The following is a 6,000-nucleotide window of genomic DNA, read 5'->3' on the forward strand; positions in this document are numbered from 1 at the left end:
TCAGTATTATATAGCGATTTAATATCATATCATATTAATTTTAATTCGGCGTACTCTTATCTCCTTGTGCAAAATCCCTTAACTTGGCCTTGATGCGAAAGCTAATAATGTATGTTGCAACGAGCAAGCAGCCTCGCCTCATCGTTGTAGTTAAACGAAGGTCCGCTCCAACAAATAAAGATTACTATTTTTTTTTTTTAACGGACTTTCCTTCATAATTTATCTTAATCCCTTACAGAATACAGTGGTCGCGTGTCTGTATTCTCACCTATATTCCTGGCTTGCGCTATCGCGAGTGTAAGCCTGAAAGATGAGCAGCCTATCAATTTCACGTGTAAATTTAATTTCGCGTATTTTATACGTCAGGGTGTCTGTCAGTGTCGTTGTGCAGTGGGATCGTACTTTTTTGATGAGGTGAGTGCAGATATTATATTTCATCGATTTATATTTTACTTAGAAATTTTTTCGGCTTATATTCTCCTTTCCTTGCTGCTGCTTTCTGATTTTAGCACTCTTTAGTCTGTTTTGCACAGTCTTGTCTAACGTATCTTACGTAAAGAGTAAGATTTTATTTCTTTGGTTTCTTTTTTTTTTTTAATAGTAACGTATGTTTTATATATATATAAAATATAATAATAATAATGATAATAATAATAATAATAATAATAATAATAATAATAATAATAATAATAATAAATAAATATATATATATATATATATATATATATATATATATATATATATATATATATACAGGGTGTCTCACCCCATGTGTCGAATATTACGCGAGTAGGTAGGTCTTGGGAAAAGAAATCGAAAAGTCCTATACGGTTTTGCTTAATTTTTATTCGTAAGCGAAATAAAAATTTATGAAATATTCCGCGAGTGGGAGCGTACCTTTAAGGAGGAGTTAACGTTGCGAGTATAAGCCCGACCCAGGCTGTTTGAAAGACAAGAAGAAACGCGCGAGCAACACGAGGCGACGACGCGTAAGGCGGTGACAAGAACGACGCGCGAGCGATACGAGGCGACAATGCGCGCGTGAGGCGAGCCGACAATGTGCGACGAAGCGAGGCGAACGACGACGCGCGAGCAAAACGAGGCGACAACGCGTAAGGCGGCAGCAAGAACGACGCGCGAGCGAGACGAGGCGACAATGCGCGCGTGAGGCGAGCCGACGATGTGTGACGAAGCGAGGCGAACGACGACGCGCGAGCGAGAGAAGATACCAATTTTAACGATATTTATAACGTTACAAATTTAAAATTAAATAATTACACGGAGTAAATATAACTATCTTTTCCTCACCACCTATCGAGGTAGATAGTACGGCGCGTTTTTTGGTTTCCCGGTAGGCCTAATCCACTGCAACAACTCAATGCAACAATTGTTCGAAGTGCCTTCCTTGTACCTGTAGGCAAAGTTCGGCTCTCCGAACAATTTGTTGCGTTGCACGTTGTGCCATATCGGGCGTCACTGTATCGAAGGCCGCTATAATTGCAGCACGAACCTCCTCCACAGTACCTTCACGCACGGGTTCTACTTGAGCTTTTATATGGCCCCAAACAAAATAATCCAGCACGTTCAGATACGGTGAACGTGCTGGCCAGGTAATGGGACCACCGCGACCCATCCAATGCCCCGCGAAACGATTATTCAATACCTGTTGTGCGTTGCGCGAAAAATGCGGCGGAGCACCGTCCTGCTGGTAAATTAATCTTAGCCGAACGTTAGTTAAGCGGCAGGTTCTCCAAAAGCGGCGGAAGGTCGTTTTCTAAAAAATATGCATACCGCTCTCCATTTAAACGAAGAGGTAACAAATACGGCCCAATCTAAAAGTAACAAATAACAATATTATAAGATTTAATTGCATATAAATAAATTAAATTTTTTTTAAAACTATTTACAATTTGATTTCCAATTACACCCGCCCACACATGTAGCTGCCACAGATACTGGAAAGCAGTGCGCCTAATTGCATGCGGATTTTCTTCACTCAAAGGACGAAATTTTGGAATTAAAAATTCCATTTGGAGTAAATAACGCTTCGTCCGTCCATAATATGAAATTCGGAAATGACTCATTTCGTCTGCATTGAGCCAAAAATCCTACACGTATTTTTAATTATTATTTTACATATATATATATATATATATATATATATATATATATATATATATACATGTCCCAATCAGTGGACGATGCCGAAAATGATAGGTAGATTTAATCGAATTAAAACGAAAAGTCCTGTACCATTTTGAAAAATTCTCAATAGTTTTTAAGAAAAAAATTAATTTATGTACGCGTAAAAGCGATGAGGAAGCGTGGGCTGAGTGAGCGCGACAGACGACGGTGCCATTTCTAGTCATTCGTCTGTCGCGCTCACTCACGCGCAGCTTTCTTGTCGCTCTTACGCTTATACATATTATATATTTTAATTTTTTTCTCGAAAACTATTGAGAATTTTTCAAAATGGTAAAGGACTTTTCGTTTTAATTCGATTAAATCTACCTATCATTTTCGGCATCGTCCACTGATCTGGGACACCTTGTATATATATATATATATATATATATATATTTAATCATATTCGTGTAAAACTAAAAACGATCGACATGCATTATGTTAAAACCAAGAGAGCGATCTGTATACATTCTATTTTCGAAAACGTAAAACTATATTTTATTTACGTAAAACAGAGAAAATGAATCGATATGCATTATGTCAAAACTGAAAGAACCAAAAACTTGATTTCATTTACATAAAACCGAAAGAATGATCAATACAAATTCACGGTAAACCAAAAGAATAACAAATATTATATACATTAAGACTTGCTATCATAAATTTATGTATTTAAACGTTTAACGATAGCCACGCGTAAAATAGTGTAAAACTTGCAAACGGAGTCAAGTATCGAAATTGAAACTTTGCCAAATTTGCGCTAGATCACTTAACATGAAATATATTTTATGTTATAAATAATATAGATTTGTTGTAAAAAAGATTTACTGCAAGAAGATTGTAACTTTATTTAAAGAAAATATAATTCTCAAATTAATGTGGAATAATAAAAATTTTATTACAATTATCTTGTTTAAAATATATCACTCGATTTTAATTTATCATTCAATTTGAAATTGATTAAAATAGAAACGCGCAATTGTCTCCATCTTTAAAGTGTCATACATATTATTAGCTATAGATTAATGAGACATTCTCACAATCTTTTATGTCTCCATTTCGTCATTTTGTTGATATATTTTATTCAAAAAAAAATATTCAATCCATTTACGTTTACGCGTATTATTTTTTAGCTACTTTGGATTTGTATTTATCACATAATTGACTTAATAATGTATTATTGTCATTGATAATTTAATCCCTCAATAACGTATCTTATAATTATTAGAAGAGGCAAAACTTTTAATATTTTAAAACTTACAATTTATTTCTTTTTCTCTCCTTTCTTTCAATCCTTTTTTTTCTTTTTTTCCTTTCTTTCTATGTCATAAGTCTTGATTAATTTTTGCGCCACGTACTTGAAATTGATTGAAATAGAAACGCGCAATTGTCTCTACCTTTAAAATGTCGTGCATATTATTAGCATGAGATTAATGAAACATTCTCACAATAAAGAGAAATAATAAAAAAAAATAAAAATGAAAAATAAATAAAAAAAAATTTAATCTATTTACGTTTACGCGTAATAATTTTAAGTTACTTTGGATTTGTATTTATCATGTAATTAACTTAATAATGTATCATTATCATCGATAATCATTGCAATCGACATGTTAGTGATGCATTATACGCTGAAAATTGATTTACAATATTAACGATCAAAGACACTATTTAAACGTTTAACGATAGCCACGCGTAAAATAATATAAAACTTATAAACGGAGTCAAGTATCGAAATCGAAACTTTGCCAAATTCGCGTTAGCGTCACGCACGGTTGAAGAGAACTTAGAGACATTGAGGGAAGCCTTGATTCTGCTTAAACAGCATCGTTTAGAGTTAAACTATGATAAATGCCAGTTTTTAAGAGAAGAGGTGCAATACTTAGATTACGTAATTAACAGGAACGAAATGTCTCTGAGTCCTCGCCACACCGAGGCAATCGACCGGTTTCCGCAGCCGCGATCCGCACACGAGGTCCAACGCTTTTTAGGATTAGCAAGTTACTTTCGTAGGTTTATAAAAAATTTTGCGATTAAAGCCAAATCACTCTATCATTTGTTAAAAAAGAATACAACATTTGAATTTGACGACAAATGTAATAACGCGTTTGAAACTTTAAAGAAGGAGCTAAAATCGTATCCGGTTCTCAGAATTTATAACCCAGAACTAGAAACTCAATTGTATACAGACGCAAGTGCGCAAGGGATAGCGGCAGTCCTTTTGCAAAGACAGGTGAATAAAGCTTGGGCGCCAGTCGCGTACTACAGCCAGGCGACGAACCAAGCCGAGAGCAAATACCACAGTTTCGAGCTAGAAATGCTAGCAATTGTAAGAGCTGTGGAGCGGTTTCATATTTATCTGTACGGCCTGGAGTTCACCGTAGTGACCGACTGTAACGCATTAGTATATGCCGTCAATAAAGCTAATTTAAATCCGCGCATAGCTCGTTGGACACTCGCGTTGCAAAATTATCGGTTTAAGTTAACACACCGCCCGGGCAAACAAATGGCCCACGTTGATTCGCTCAGCCGCCAAGTGGCCCTAGTCGATGCGCTGCCCTTGGAAGCCGAGCTCGTATTTAGGCAGCTCCAGGACCCGGTCATCCAGGAACTGGCTAAATACCTCGAAAAAAACGCGAGCGATAAATATAAGTTAATAGAAGGCTTGGTGTACAAACAAGGCGAGGACCGAACGCGGTTCTACATTCCTGAGGCAATGGTGACCCCGGTGTGAAGAATATACCATGACATGGCCCATTGTGGCTTAGAAAAGACCGTCGAAGGGATCAAACGAACCTATTGGTTCCCCTCAATGAGACGGCAAGTTAAAAAATACATAGACAACTGCATGATTTGCCTAGCAGCAAACATCCCATCTAACGTTAAAGAAGGCGAGTTACAAATAATACAGGGCCCAAGTAAACCCTTTCAAACTATACACCTGGATCATTATGGGCCTCTCCCGGAGTCAGGCGGTTTCCGTCATCTATTGGTTGCGGTCGACACATTCACACGCTACACTTGGATAATGCCAATGCGCTCAACCGGAGCAAAGGAAACCATCGAACGTTTGAAAACGCTTTTTGGCATCTTCGGTAATCCGGAGTCCATTGTAACCAATCGTGGTACCGCGTTCACGGTTAAAGAATTTATACAGTTCACGAAATCGACGCGCATTAACGTGCGAAGAGTCGCTGTTGCATCGCCGTGGGCCAACGGTATCGTGGAACGCGTGAATCGTTTCATTAAAACATCATTAACTAAAGCAGCTACGAGCGAGCGCACTTGGCACGAGAGTGTACCCGTGGTACAATACGTGATCAATAACACCCGATACGCATCTCTGAATAACACGCCAAGCAAATTGCTACTGGGTTACGATCAGCGCAATCACAATGATCGCGATATCATGGAGTTAATTGATCGGTTAGCCGGGATCGATCACCAGATCGACGCGGAACGTGAGGACGCACGAGATGCGGCCGTAGCGGCCATAAACAAAATCCGCAATTATAATAAAGCATATTATAACGAGGCACACCGCAAGCCTACCCTTTACAAAGAGCAGCAACTTGTGTTGGTTCGCGATACACAATCCCGTCCGGGACAATCGCCAAAACTAAAATCTCAGTGTAAAGGCCCATACGTTATTGCTAAGGTCTTAAACAATGGGAGGTATGTGGTGACCGAGGTGCCCGGATTCAACCTGTCCGGAAAAATTTATAATACCATTCTGTCACCGGATAAGTTGAAACCGTTCGAAGCAGCGGATTAATGTATATATGTATATAGTTATGTTGCGTTAGTGTATAAGTG

Source organism: Cardiocondyla obscurior, linkage group LG02 (genome assembly GCF_019399895.1).
Source record: "Cardiocondyla obscurior isolate alpha-2009 linkage group LG02, Cobs3.1, whole genome shotgun sequence".
Classification (NCBI taxonomy): domain Eukaryota; kingdom Metazoa; phylum Arthropoda; class Insecta; order Hymenoptera; family Formicidae; genus Cardiocondyla; species Cardiocondyla obscurior.